Genomic DNA, 16,226 nt, shown 5'->3' with positions numbered 1-16,226 from the left:
AGACAGGGGAACGAGAGAAGGGATTTTTCTTTCCATAACCGGTCACTTCCACTTTGGTAACAGAGGGCAGCTGTGGCTCCTTCTATCCCTGGAGCATCCCAGGTACGCTCTGAACTGATGTGAGTTCCAGCTACACACGCTCTTCCTCTTCAGAGAAGTGGAGATGGGGTGCCCTTCTCAGAGGTATACGTTTTGGGGCTCCGGGATTCTGGTAGCACCATCTCTTCCCTTTTGCCCGCGGGTGGTAGCTTCAGGGTTAACAGTCTTACTGGTGGTCCTTCCTTCCCTGTGACTAACACAGGAGCTCCTCAGCTCTGGAGGCAGGCTCTGCTCTGTGGAGTTGATGATGTCAATGCTACCTCCAGGTTTGGTTTTTTGCTCTTTCAGTCTTCCAGTAGCTGACTAACCAGCCTGTTCTGTTAAAAATCCTCTTGTCAAAAAACACTGTAGAGTTTCTGTTTTCCTGACACACCGATTGATACACTTGGTCAGAGAAAAGCTCACTGCCATTTCTCAATTGCAATTCCAGATGATAGGATCTGCAATTCCTACGATTCTGCATGGTGCCAGGTCCCTTGGAGAGCTCATCAACCCCAGCAAAGGGAAGGGTTTCCTGAGTTTAAAAACCATGCTGGGGGAATCCACCTGCATGATGCTGTGGTTGGAGAGGAATGGTTTCCAGAGAAGAGAGATCATTAACTGGGCATGTATCTTAAAATATTCCTACCTAAAGGATAGTTGTGAATTCCAAGCTCTGTATGCATGGCTATATCAATTTAATTGCCTAGGTTTACTTGACTATCCTTCTAGTTAATTAAATAAATTTAGCAAATGTGACCTAGTGAAGTATTTCACTTCAGAAATTATTTCATCTTTTCTCTGTATCACCATCATTAAAGAATCTTCATTGCTTGTTTTCTCACAGTATAAAGCTATGACACTATTTGTTTGTAAATAGAATATTATTTAGTCCATTCCTGCCTTTAACTAGTTTTTTTTTTTCCTGTCTTTACATAAATATTTCTCCAAGGAGTCTCCTGCATGAATTATTTCTATCTCCTTTCTTTACATTTGCCTTGAGCTCTTCCCCATTCAAAGTCAATGATGACCTGTGTACTGTTAATCCTGTTGCCCGGCCTGACCTGATCTATGAGGGACAGATGTACACGTGGGCACACCTTCCTATGGAATTACTGTCTTCACTTGCCTCAGAGGCCTCCACATCCCCCTGCTTCTCCTTTGTGTGTCTTCTTCCTCTCCCTGACATCTAAACAGTGGAGCACTTAGTCATGGGTCTGCCGCTCTCCCTACACTCACTCTGCAACCCCATCAATTCTCTTAGCTGCAGCTGGGCTGACAAGTCCCAGATCTATGCCGGAAGCTCTAAACTCTTCTCTGATTTCCAGACTCATATATCTAACCAATCTTGGACAGCTCCCTTTGAATATCTAAAAGGAAACTCAATTTAAAAAGTTAAATCCCCATCAAAACAATCTTACAAACAAATTTAAACAGACTTAAAAAAAAAAAAGTCCAACTCAATCCCAAACCTTCCCCTTCTCCTCATTGCCTTCTCCATTTTAATAGATGCCAACTAATATTTCCAGTCACTTAGGCAATAACCTTCTATTCAACCTTCCCTCTCTTTATCTTTTATACTTTGCATCTATGCTAAACACATTTATTGGCTTTACCATCAAAATATATGCAGACACTGACCACTTCTTTCTCCAGTTACAGTATATTGCCCTAATTCAAGGTAATATCATTTCTCTTAAATAGATTACTTTAATAGCCTCCTAGTTGGTAGCTTCTTTGTCCTTCGATCCTCACAATCCATTTTTTTTTTAACTCAGCAGGCATGCTGACTATTTTTTTAACACACATAATATTATTTACTGCGTGCTTTATAAATATTAAATCATTTAATACTTACTTCTGTGAAGTAAATATAAGTATTACCAGTTTACTCATGAGAAAGATGAGCCACAGTGAGGCTAAGCAAATTTAGTGAGGCTAAACCAAGACCCCATAGTTGGTAAATGTCCAAGGTGGGTGCCTAGACAATATGGTACCAAAATCCATTCTCTTAGCTGCTATGCTACTACCCTTATCCCATAATAATAAATAAAAATCAGATTACGTCACTCATCTTCTCAAAACATTCAAATGGATGTCCATCTTTATGGAGATTAAAATCCTAAGTATTCAACATGATTTAGAAGGTCTTGCGTAGGATGGCCTCTGGTCATCTCTGACCTCACTACCTGCTGCCCTTTTCCTCACTCTCTCCAGGCACACTGACCTTGAAGACCTTGGGATAGAAAATACACTCGTGTTTTAGGTTCTTTGAGGTGCTACTCTCTCTGCCTCGAATTCTCATTCCCCAGTGTCCACACGGCATGTTCACTCACTTCTACCAGATCTATATTTAATAGGATCTGATAGATCCTCATTTATCAGTCTCTCTAATAGCGCCCATTTGCAATTCTTTGTCCAGATTAACATGTTTATTTTTATTTGGGTATTTTTCTAACACATCATATGTCTTACTTATTTATTTAAATTTTTATATCCCCCCACTCACATCCACCAGAATACTAGTTTCATAGAAGCGGGGAGTTTGCTGTTTGGTTAATTGCTATATTCCTAGTACCTGGCAAATAATTACTCATTTTGATGAATACATAAACTTAAAAATGGGTTTTATTTAACGGAAAACTGTCATTGAAATTCCAAATCCAGTTTTGCTTATAGGTACTTCTATCATTATGTTTTATATGTTGACTTCTGATTAGTTTAGAAGACATGACTTCGTAAACACAAAAATGTTATGGCATTTAGACTCAAAATATTATTGAAAACCTTGGGGATGTAGGGAGGAAAATGTGAAAGTGGAAGGTTATAAGGGGGAAATGTGAAAGTGGAAAGATATAAGGGGAAATGTGAAAGTGGAAGGATTAGGGGGGAAATGTGAAAGTGGAAGGATATAAGGGGGAATGTGAAAGTGGAAGGACATAAGGGGGAAATGTGAAAGTGGAAGGATATAAGGGGAAATGTGAAAGTGGAAGGATATAAGGGGAAATGTGAAAGTGGAAGGATATAAGGGGAAATGTGAAAGTGGAAGGATATAAGAGGGGAATGTGAAAGTGGAAGGATATAAGGGGGGAATGTGAAAGTGGAAGGACATAAGGGGGAAATGTGAAAGTGGAAGGATTAGGGGGGAAATGTGAAAGTGGAAGGATATAAGTGGGGAATGTGAAAGTGGAAGGATATAAGGGGAAATGTGAAAGTGGAAGGATATAAGGGGAAATGTGAAAGTGGAAGGATATAAGAGGAGATGTGAAAGTGGAAGGATATAAGAGGAAATGTGAAAGTGGAAGGATATAAGGGGAAATGTGAAAGTGGAAGGATATAAGGGGAAATGTGAAAGTGGAAGGATTAGGGGGGAAATGTGAAAGTGGAAGGATATAAGGGGAAATGTGAAAGTGGAAGGATTAGGGGGGAAATGTGAAAGTGGAAGGATATAAGGGGAAATGTGAAAGTGGAAGGATATAAGGGGAAATGTGAAAGTGGAAGGATATAAGGGGAAATGTGAAAGTGGAAGGATATAAGGGGGAATGTGAAAGTGGAAGGATATAAGGGGAAATGTGAAAGTGGAAGGATATAAGGGGGGAATGTGAAAGTGGAAGGATATAAGGGGAGATGTGAAAGTGGAAGGATATAAGGGGGGAATGTGAAAGTGGAAGGACATAAGGGGGAAATGTGAAAGTGGAAGGATATAAGAGGAGATGTGAAAGTGGAAGGATATAAGGGGAAATGTGAAAGTGGAAGGATATAAGGGGGGAATGTGAAAGTGGAAGGATATAAGGGGAAATGTGAAAGTGGAAGGATATAAGGGGAAATGTGAAAGTGGAAGGATATAAGGGGAAATGTGAAAGTGGAAGGATATAAGGGGAAATGTGAAAGTGGAAGGATATAAGGGGGAATGTGAAAGTGGAAGGATATAAGGGGGAAATGTGAAAGTGGAAGGACATAAGGGGAGATGTGAAAGTGGAAGGATATAAGAGGAAATGTGAAAGTGGAAGGATATAAGAGGAAATGTGAAAGTGGAAGGATATAAGGGGAAATGTGAAAGTGGAAGGATATAAGAGGAGATGTGAAAGTGGAAGGATATAAGAGGAAATGTGAAAGTGGAAGGATATAAGGGGAAATGTGAAAGTGGAAGGATATAAGGTGAAATGTGAAAGTGGAAGGATTAGGGGGGAATGTGAAAGTGGAAGGATTAGGGGGAAAATGTGAAAGTGGAAGGATATAAGGGGAAATGTGAAAGTGGAAAGATTAGGGGGGAATGTGAAAGTGGAAGGATATAAGGGGAGATGTGAAAGTGGAAGGATATAAGGGGGGAATGTGAAAGTGGAAGGATATAAGGGGGAAATGTGAAAGTGGAAGGACATAAGGGGGAAATGTGAAAGTGGAAGGATATAAGAGGAGATGTGAAAGTGGAAGGATATAAGGGGAAATGTGAAAGTGGAAGGATATAAGGGGCGAATGTGAAAGTGGAAGGATATAAGGGGAAATGTGAAAGTGGAAGGATATAAGGGGAAATGTGAAAGTGGAAGGATATAAGGGGAAATGTGAAAGTGGAAGGATATAAGGTGAAATGTGAAAGTGGAAGGATATAAGGGGAAATGTGAAAGTGGAAGGATTAGGGGGGAAATGTGAAAGTGGAAGGATATAAGGGGAAATGTGAAAGTGGAAGGATATAAGGGGGGAATGTGAAAGTGGAAGGATATAAGGGGGAAATGTGAAAGTGGAAGGACATAAGGGGGAAATGTGAAAGTGGAAGGATATAAGAGGAGATGTGAAAGTGGAAGGATATAAGAGGAAATGTGAAAGTGGAAGGATATAAGGGGAAATGTGAAAGTGGAAGGATATAAGGTGAAATGTGAAAGTGGAAGGATATAAGGGGAAATGTGAATGTGGAAGGATATAAGGGGAAATGTGAAAGTGCAAGGATTAGGGGGGAAATGTGACAGTGGAAGGATTAGGGGGGAATTATGGAAGTGGAAGGAATAGTGGAGAAATGTGGAAGTGGAAGGATATAAGTGGGAAATGTGAAAGTGAAAGGATGTAGGAAGGATTTGTGGAAGTGGAAGGCTGATAAAGGAAAAGACTAATGAGCACATGGGTTAGTCTGGGTCTCCCATGAGATTGGGTCTAATTGTCAAAGCAGCACTTGCTGCATGGACAGAGCACCATTATCACTTTATTATGTTCCTGATTATGATAAGTGACTATATTTTTCCAGCAAGTATTTTAAAGCAAAAACACCACAATTTGTTGTTTCAAATAGGATCATGTCACACTATCATGTAAATAGTGGGAGATAAATTATTTCTTTTTTTTTTTTAATTTCCAGAACAAGAAGGAAACAATAGAGTAAGAAAACAGGGAGACAGAGGGGAAAAACAAACAAAAAATAAAGAAACAAGACCTTATTTTAATAATCTTGGAATCTTGGAAACAGACATCTTGGGGACTCAAGGGAGTTTGTATAATCAAAAACAAGTAAACGTAAGTCTTCTTTATTTTAATAATTAGCTCAAGGACTTTAGAAGTAAAAAATTGCAATGGAAATTGACCATGTTCAAAATCTCGAACTTTCCCCCAGTCCTCTAAAGTACTTATGAATAACCATTCTACACAGGGAGAAAATGGGATGAAGATCCCCTGAGTCTTTCAATTAGAGCCCAGCTGTGTGGCTCAGGGGTTGAGCATTGACCCAGGAACCAAGAAGTCTTGGGTTCTATTTCTGGTCAGGGCATATGCCCAGGTTGCCGGCTCTATCTCTAGTAGGGGGTGTGCAGGAGGCAGCGGATCTATGATGTTCCTTTCTCTCATCAATGTTTCTATCTCTCTAGTCTCTCTCCCTTGCTCTCTAAAAATCAAGAAAATCATATTAAAAGAAAAAGAAAAGCTCTTGCAATGACCTCCCAGATTTGTCCTGGGTTCCCTGCAGCCTGGCCTTTCCTGGTTCTGGGTATTCTCTCCCATAAAGGAAAATGATTTTTAACTCATTTAATGCTTACAATAATTCCAGGATATATATATATATCCTGGAATTATTGTAAGATATATATATATATATATATATATATATATATATATATATATATATATATAGTTTAAGCTAAGAAATTAAAAACAAGCACATTTAGAACAACAGAATTAAAGCCATAATGCACAAGAGTAATTATTGCAGGAGAATATCATCATGCCCCATTAACATATGGTAGGAGGTAATTAGTTAATAAGCATTTTCTAAACTTTGGCTAGTGTCCACACATGGCTGAAAATAAATCACACATCATCGTATTTTTTAAGAAGTCATGTTGCTCCTCTGTCATCTCCTATTTAATAAGCCAGTATAATTAAACTAGCTGGAATAAGGAAACTTGCTTGATGTTTTTAGAAGTTTATGGCAACAATTTAAGGGCCGGAATAACAGCACATTTATAGTTTCCCTTACAGCTAACAGATGTGCAATCACGCCAGAGTTGTATATTTCTACTTTAAATAGCAGTAAATTTAATTCTTTCTCTTCCTTAAAGTACAAAACAAAATAAAGCCTCTCACCAAATTGTCTTGCAGTTTCAAGAGTACTGTGCTATATCTCCCATCAATGTGTTTTCTGTCACTATTGAGGAGCTCAAATATGACAAAGGTGTGCAGATAGCTGGACAGATGTCGACTTGACACTTCTGAGAGCAAACAGGATTTGTCTGGCATGCAATCTCCACTTTCTCTAGGGATAGGAGGACGGGAGAGAAATTTAATTTCGCGGGACAGGATAAAGATTTCTAAAATATGTTTTATACAATCTATATAAGACAGCCATTGATTCACTGAAATAAGAAAAAGGGATTCACAGCCGCATTCCCGATGATGCAGTTGTCCACTTTCAGGCAGGCTCTGCGGCATCAGAGAATTTGAAAACACAACAATCTTCTACCCACTGACCGGGGACATTCTTCATTCTGATGGGCTGACATGTTTGACAGCTGTTGATGCTACAAGATCTATGAAGGTATTGTCCGCAAGTTCAGGAGCATAGAAAAGTGTCCAGCCAGGCAGCTGCAAGAGCACAGTGCAATGCTTCACGTTACATAAAACTTTAAAAAAGCCATTTTCCTCTGAACTGCGCTTTCTCTTTAAGGACATTTATAGTGGAACATATGTCGGCCTAAACTTAGGAAAAATGTATGGCATATCAAAAGATTCATCCTTTGAAAGTAACATTCAAAAATTTAGTTGGTAAAAAAAAGGTAAACAACATTTTGGTGGATATTTTTTGTATATGTGCTAATTACTTCTCTAGCAACATTATCTTATATTGCTCATAAATATATATATATTTTTTTGCATACATAGCTATTTTTCTTGAAACCTTAAGCAAAACACTTCCGGCATTTTGAGAGTTGGCAAAGGACAAGAATCAGATGAAACCCTTTTCAAACTTTAAAATTCATCTTTTAAAACAATCCAGTAAATGGGATTTTAAAGAAGACTCTCATATGGACCACATAGAGCTGGAAGGCTCTTGATCACAGGTTAAATGATTCTGGAGTCAGTTTATAATAATGTACCTTTGCTTTACTACCCGGTATTACTTCTGTGGCTACACTGGATTTTCGTCGCATTCCCATCAGAAATGAATGAGAAAAGGAGACTGGGGGAGAGAGAGGCAGATAATTTTTTTTAAATAGATAACACTTGGATTACCTCTGAATGGTGCTCACAACTGGAAAGATGAATTATATTTTTATAGGTGAAGAGCTTGTAAAACTTTAAAACTATTTCTATAATGAACAGCAAGCACCTGCCTCATTCTGCCAGAAAACTCTATTTTTAGTGGCTGATTGTGGGCATAGTGAGGCTCTCATTATATCCCTGCACAGTGATTACCCTCACATACGTAATGTTGAGGACCGAGATTTCTATCTCAAATCTTTGCATTTGGCAATTAAGCTCCCTTTTTGTATACTTTATAGTAACTGTGAAACACCTAAGGATTTAAGTATTCGTGCACTGGGGGGAGGTGTACCTCAGCCCAGCCTGCACCCTCTCCAATCTGGGACTCCTCAGGGGATGTCCGACTGGTTCGGGCCTAAACCAGCAGTTGGATATCCCTCTCATAATCCGGTACTGCTGGCTCCTAACAGCTTGCCTTCCTGCCTGCCTGATTGCCCCTAACCACTTCTGCCTGCCAGCCTGATCACCCCCTAACCGGTCCCCTGCCGGCCTGATTAACACCTAACTGCTCCCCTGCTGGCCCGATCACCCCCAATTGCCCTCCCCTGCCAGCCTGAAATCACCCCCAACTGCCCTCCCCTGCAGGCCTGGTCCCCCCCAACTGCCCTCCCCTGCCAGCCTGATCTCACCCCCAACTGCCCTTCTCTGCAGGCCAATTTGGCTCTGATTGGTCGGTTTCTATGCCAGTCAGCATCAAAAGCTCCACCTCCTAGGCAGCCATTGGCTCCTCACACTTCACCCAGATTTGGTTCTGATTGGTCAGCTTCTATGCCAATGGCTTAGAAGTTTCTCTGGGCCTATCAATGGGGCCTGATCAGAAAGGCAGGGCTGATCAGTAGCCCCAGTGGAGGCCTGGAGAGAAATGGAGGCGTGGCTGCTGGCCAGGCCCAGAGAGAAGGAGAGAGGCAAGTGCTGATCAACAACTGCCACAGAGGCTACAGATCAGACCCTGTTTCTCTCTTCAGGCCTCTCTCCAGGCCTGATTCACAGCCCCCTAAGCCAGTGATGGGCAACCTTTTGAGCTTGGTGTGTCAAACTTCGCCAAAAACTGAGCATAACTCGGGTAGTGTGTCACTTTGAGTAAAAAACATTATTTCTCAAATGTTTCATCCTTGGCATGTGGCCACCTCAGCGGCCACATGTCATCAGAAATGGCTACGCATGTCAGTGCTGACACGCGTGTCATAGGTTCGCCATCACTGCCCTAAGCAGTCAGTGCTGGGTCACCACGCCTGCTGCTGTAGCAGTCTTCAGGACTGACTTCCAGTTGGCCGAGCCTCCAGTTGTGAGGGATCCAGGGTTTTTATAAATTAGGATATATATAAATTTTAAGAAGACAAATTTTAAAAACTTTAGGATAAGACAATTACATTATTCTAATTTTATTTATCTACTATACTGTATAAATCATTTCTATAAGCAAAAGAATACTGTTTAAGAATCAAATACATTACAGAATAATGCTTTACCTAATTTATACAATATCTGTAAGCTTTAAAACAAACAAAAACACACTTAGCACTTCTATAATTCTGTATTTCTACCATGCACGATTCTCAAATATGATTATCATCTGGTTGACAAAATCATATATTCTTTGTGTGTATATGTATGTGCTCATGTGTGTGTGTTCTATGCAGCAAATACATCTCAAGTAATTACAAGAGGTCAAGAGAGCTTTACCTTCTTATATAAAAAAAGTAAAACCCCTGACCTTACACACACCAAAGTCCATGTAGTGATATGTCTGTCTTTAGCATCTATCTCTTCTCAAGGAGGAGAGGAATCCCAAAAGAGTTAAGATATATGAACCTAAATTGTTATGTGCTTCAGCAGTAAGAGCTGTTTAATTTACAAGTTGTGAGCTTTACCTCATTTAATACAAAGGGGTTTATTGGTAATTTTGGTCAAGGACCAAAAACAAGTTATTCTAAATGTATCTTATTTTTAATAAACAGATTGTAACCTTAAAATATAGAATTTTGAAAATGCCCCAGGATTAAAAGTCTTTAGTAGACATACTATATAATGTGATTATATTTAGACTGCGACTATTTTTTCCTTTTAATAGTTTTAACACCACCTAAGAATGTCTTAAAGATTGCTATATTATTAAGGAAAGAATTTCCTTTACCATTATAGATTTCATTTCATTGTTTAGTATTTCATAGTTGAGAGTCCAACAATTTGCAGAACTGAGTATATTTTGTATTTGCAACATCTTGTCCATCAAATGAAATTATAAATGGTATGACTCTAGAAATTGATTAAAAGAAAAAAATGAAAAATCAACAAATATGTGTGTGGAGATTAAACCATATGCTCCATACCAAAGGGTCAAAAAATAAAATTTTAAAAAATCTTGAGACACGTTAAAATAGACATACTACATACAAGCCTTATGGGATAAGAAAGAAAGATCTGTAAATAAACAAACTAATTCTATACCTCCAGGCACTAGATAAAGAAAAAGAAAGGAAGCCTAAAGGTAGTTGAAGGGAGGAAATGATAAATGATAAAATGCAGAGCAGAAAAAAAAAAGAAAAAGAAAAAAGTAATAAAAAAGACAACACTAAGATCTGGTTTTTGAAAAGGTAATACATTAGACACACCTTAAGTTAGACTCACTAAGCAAAAAAGAGAGAGGAATCAAATAAATAAAATTATAAATGAAGGAGGAGTCATTACAACTGACACCACAGAATTACAAACAATCATGAAACTACTAACAATTATGTACCAAGAATTTAGACAACCTACAAGAAATGGGTAAATTCCCAGAAACATAAAACCTATCGAGACTGAATCACAAAGAAATTAAAAGTCTTAACAGATTACCCAGCTGCGGTGGCGCGGTGGCTCAGTGGTTGAGAGTTGACCTATGAACCAGGAGGTCATGGTTTGATTCCTGGTCAGAGCACATGCCTGGGTTGCAGGCTCAGTTCCCAGTGTGGGGCATTCAGGAGGCAGCCGATCAGTGATTCTTTCTCATCATTGATCTCTCTCTCTCTCTCTCTCTCTCTCTCTCTTCCCCTTCCTTATTCTCTGACATCAATAAAAATATATTTTTAAAAAATCTTAACAGATCAATTGTTGGTAAGGAGATTATGTCAGTAACCAAAAATTTCTCAACAAACCAAAGTCCAGGATGAAATGGTTTCATTGACAAATTCTCTCAAACATTTAAAGAATAACTAATAAGAATCTTTCTCTAAAATTTCCAAAAATAGGAGAAAAATGTTCAAACTCATTTTATGAAAACCAGCATTACCATGATACCAAAGCCAGACCAGGAGACTCCAAGAAAAAAACAAAACAAAAAAAAAAACACAAGCCATTATCTCTGATAAACATAAATGCAAAAATCTTCAACAAAATACTAGCAATCACTATTTAGACAGCCTGAATCTTCAACAAAATACTAGCAATCACTATTTAGACAGCCTGATTCCTGCACCTATAGACTTAAACCACTATTATGTTATAATTTTAGATTAGTTATTCATTAATTGCTTGATTTATTTAAGATGTCTAATGTAAGACTAAGCAACCTTTCAACATGAAAATTATATAATTATATGGTAAATATTTGCGTGTCTGTACAGTTGGCCCCTGAACAACATGGGGGTTAGCGGCACTAAATCCTGTGCAGTCAAAAATCTGCATATAACTCTTGACTGCGCCTAATTAACTGTAGTCCCTCGGTATCTGTGCCAGATTGGTATCAGGACCCCCAGCAGACACCCACATCCACAAATGCACAAGCCCCTCATATGAAATCGAATAGGAGAGTGCATAGAGTTGGCCCATACCTCCATGATTCCCAACTGTGGGTGAAAACAGTATGTTCTACTTCTTGTTTTCCCACTACAGAGAGAAAATACTGTTTTCCACCTGTGGTGAGTTGAACCTGCTGATGTGAAAGCCAGGGATACAAGGGCTGACTGTGTATTTACTGAAAACATCGCGTGTATAAGTGGACCAGTGCAGCCCATACTTGTATTATTCAAGGGTCAGTTGTATTCTGGTTCAGACCCTTTTGCCTACATTTATATGACATATTTATGAGATGGTATTTGTTCTAAATATCAGATGTGATTGAAAAGTTTTATATAGTCTCAAACAAATAATGCTGTGCAAACTAAAACTTTTAAAGGAAGTTTTTCTGTTTTCCATCATGGTCTGCAGAAATTAAAATAACTCTCTGCTTCTTTAGATAGGAAGAACACTTTATCTTTTTAAAATATGTATCTTTATTGTTGAAAGTCTCAGATTTGTCCATTTTTTCCCCATTGATCTCCACCAGACACCCACCCCACCCAGTCCTTCACCACACTATTGTCTTGTCCATGGGCTATGCATATATGCATATAAATTCCTCATTTAATCTCACCTACCCCAACCCTCCTAACCTCACTTTCCCTCTGAGATTTGTCAGTCTGTTCCATGCTTCCATGTCTCCATCTATTTTATTCATCAGTTTATTTTATTCATTAGATTCCACATATGAGTGAGATCTCCATTGAGGCTTGTCTTTCTCTGACTGGCTTATTTTGCTGAGCATAATACTCTCCAGGTCCCTCCATGCTGCCCCAAAGGGTAAGAGAGCCTTGTTTTTCACAGCTGCATAGTATTCCTTGGTGTAAATGTCCCACAGCTTTTCTATCCACTCCTCTGCTGATGGGAACTCGGGCTGTCTTATGTTCTTTCTGGCTGGTGTTTCGGGTTTCTTAGGATATATTCCTGGAAGCGGGATCATGGGTCAAGAACACTTTTCCTTTTACCTAAGATGGATAATTCCTAAGGTGGAGCAGCCTCAATGGAGATCCTGTCTGTGGAGCCTGGATCCCGCACGAGCCACTGTGTTTGGGAGCGGGTGTGCAGGGGTGTTTGCCGGAATAGTAGTCACATTGAACTGCCTATCCCTGGAGTTCTTTTGACTTCCTGCTTTGTTTCTGACCTATCTCTGTGGCTGAACCAACAACTTCTCACCTTTCCTCTCCTGCAATGTGCACTCTCTCAGACCGCATGTTCCGTTTGTCCACAAAGCTCTTCCTGGCCCTGTCGGACATTAATCCTTCCACACACAGGCCCCATATAACGGTCGTCAAGTCGGACTTCTGACCCTGGCCCCGAGATAGTCATTCTCTAGGCAGACTTGCTCTTTGGTGCATATGTTTATTGTTTCCTAATTTCCTTATGTACCTGTCTTCTCAAATGGACTGTGATCATCTTGAGAGAAAGAAAGGCCCGTGGCTTGTCATTTGTCTGTTTTGGGCACTTTACACAGAATAGGAGTCCAAGTATTTTATTTTTTATTGATTAGAATTGAGTGAAATGGTCGGCTATAACAGAGTATAAAAGAAAGTGGAGTATACTATCATTTTTTTCTGTGTATGGAAATTTTCAATTTCCTCTCAATTCCTAATGTTCCAATAAAAAATTGGAGCTACATCCTGAGGCTGGAAGATTTATTTATTGTCCATGTATCACAGCAGCGCTTACCTTATTGAAGTCATTTGGATGCCTCTCCCATTTTCAAAGACCTCACGGGGAGAAGATAATCTGCCTCAGTGGGTCAAGTCTTTATGAATCTAATGATCGTGAAGTCAGGAAGTTCCTTTCTATGCTGAATAAATGGACTTTTATTGTAATGCGTATAGGCGATGGGAAGCATTTTTAAGACAATCAATATCATATACTGAGTACCTATTTTACACAAAGCATTACTCACGCTGAACTGAACTGAACCAAACAACTTTCTTGGCTCACAGTTTACATAAAATGAAAATAAATTTAAAAAGCGAAACGTATTTTTTAAACAAACATTTTTGAAGGCTGCTAACATAAAAGTAAGCATCTTCATGACACGGTAGAGCGATTCCTGAAAATGCATTGTGTTAGGTCCTGTGAGCGTGGAAGGAAGACGTGGAAGGGCTGGTGGGAAAGAGCCAGGATCTAGAACCATTAAATGGGTAGGTCCAAGAAGAAAAGAGGGCAACAGCGAGGAAGAGAAGTTCACAGCACGTTTCTGGTGAAGGATACGCCTTGAAATCTGACCGAGAATAAATCACAAAGCCGTGCGTTCTAGAAGATGAGGAGGAAACCTGCAAATTATAGACAAAGACGTGAGACAGGTCTCATGCTCTTTCCTCTTTCACTTAACGCAGCTAGCGCTGATATAATTACCATTTATTACCAATTTAGTATGTGTCAATATATATATACTCTATCACTTCACAGGCGTCCTCATATGTCATATTCACACAACTCTGACATGCATGTCATTGTCACAGTCCAGAGAGCCACTCTGAGTCTTGGGTAAACCATTTGCCTAAGAACACCGAGCCGGTAAGGGGCAGAACCAAAATCCCTACTCAGGCAGCCTGAGTCCTGCCACCAGAGACTTTGCAAATATTTATGTTATAATTTTAGATTAGTGACTCATTCATGCCTTGGTTTATTCAAGAAGCTTTCACTAAACACCTATATGTAGAAGGTATTAGAGTAAAAGAAAAAAGAGGCTGCTCTGTGAATAGCACAGGGGTATTAGCCACCTAATAAGTCGTAACACCTACAACTGCCAGTTGCTAAAACAAGACTGAACACGGGGGTTGTCAGGGAATCGGGGGGAGACATTCTTTCAAGGCAGCAAGCCAGCGGAGAGCCGTTCTGAACTTCAAGGTGTGCGTGCAATAATCAGGGTGCAAGCACAACATTTAGAGAGTGCACTTTGTCAACATGAGCCTCGGTTCCCATGTGTTTTCATCCTTCCCTGTGCAAAACTTTTCATGTCCAGTGCTCAGCAGCCTTCCCCGCTCTTTCAGACGCACCCCCTTGCCCACGAAGCTGGGAGCACGCGCCTGTTTTGCAGCAGGGAATGGAAGTTTTTGGAGTGACACACTTAGTCGGTATCAAAGCGGGAGTTTGTGCTCCGTTCCTCCAGCACTAAGTTTATTATTCTTTCAACTCCACCAGCGCTTCTCCAACTTGCTCTCTGAAGTGCTCCCCAAAGCGGGGACGACGTGTCTGCACATCCCTGGGAACCCGGGCGGACAGCCTGCAGCGGCCCTGAAAACAAAAAGCCCCTTTGAAATCTCTGTTTCAGATAAAACATGAAAGCGACGGGCTCTGCTGTTTTCATATGCACATGCAAGTGGGGAAACTTGTAAAAGTGCACACTCTCCAAACTTTTTCACCTCTCCTTCCATCTGATATTCAAGGAGCCAGCGCTGGCCCCGTCCTCTGCCACCTCCTGCCTTCGGCCTGGCCACACCGCCTTCGGCCTGGCCACAGCAGCCCCGGGATGGGATGGAAGATGAGCAGAATAACACTCCGACAGGAAACAACAGCACACAATTCATTACTGTGTAGGTTCCTACAAGGATCGCTGCTTTTACTTTATTTTCTATAGAAGGGGTTGGGCATCTTGGTTCCTTTGTGTCTGATTCCCATGAGAGATTTAGAGCTAGTTTGGGGCTTGGGGTTGGGGTTCACGGCGAGTCTGCTTTCTTAACAATACACAGGAGAGCAAGTTATTAATTACTCCCACATCTAAATCATGAATGGACCTCCCTGAGTGAAGAGTGGGGACATTTCCAATCTTCTGACTTCTGTGAGTCTGCCTATCCAATTACCAAACCCGCTGAGAGGGTTGTGAGAACCCCTTGAATTTACAGCTGCTGGATCAGAAGTAAGGGTGACAACAGGTCTGGTGGCAGGGTGACATGGTCAGTGGGGGCAGTCTTGTGGGACTAATCCCTGAATTTGTGGGATCTGGCGCTAACTCTAGTGGATAGTGTCCAAATTGAATTGAACTACAGGACGGGCCCCTGTGATGCTCATGACTTTGCTGTAACAAGTGCCTCGTGCTCACGATCGTGTTACTTTGAAACTAAAGTCGGGATGCTCCATCCTTTCAGTCAAACAATGATGAAATAAGGAAAGGGAGAACAAATAGGAACACACAACAGACACAAGCACAGAAAAACATGTCCTCAAGAAGGAAGTCATCAATAATTAATAAAAACACTAGGGTGATAAACAGTGTACAGTATAAGAAAAGATTTGCGTGCAATAGAGAGCGTTGTTTAAGGATAACTAGGCCTGGTTTCGAGGACAGTGATCCTCTGAATGTTGTGGAACTGGGTGGGAAAGAGAGGGCAGATGACTGTCTGGAGGCAGGACGGGCAGGAAGAGGCTCAGAGCTGATGGAACTAGGACTCTCCAGCCTCCTGGGCCAGATGTTCCAGGGCTGTGTCCACATGTCCTTCAAGGGGCCGGTTCTCACCGCCACCTGCGAGGAGCATGTCTCAGTCTTGCTTCAGGGCTGTGCACACACAACTGGCAAAATGATACTTGCCTGTGTCTTTGGTTTGTGGACAATTGCCAGGAAGCAGAACCTCAACAGA

Source organism: Cnephaeus nilssonii, assembly GCF_951640355.1.
Source record: "Cnephaeus nilssonii genome assembly, chromosome: 8".
Classification (NCBI taxonomy): Eukaryota; Metazoa; Chordata; class Mammalia; order Chiroptera; family Vespertilionidae; genus Cnephaeus; species Cnephaeus nilssonii.
The sequence above is the reverse complement of the archived record's forward strand: the minus strand, read 5'-3'. Positions refer to the sequence as shown.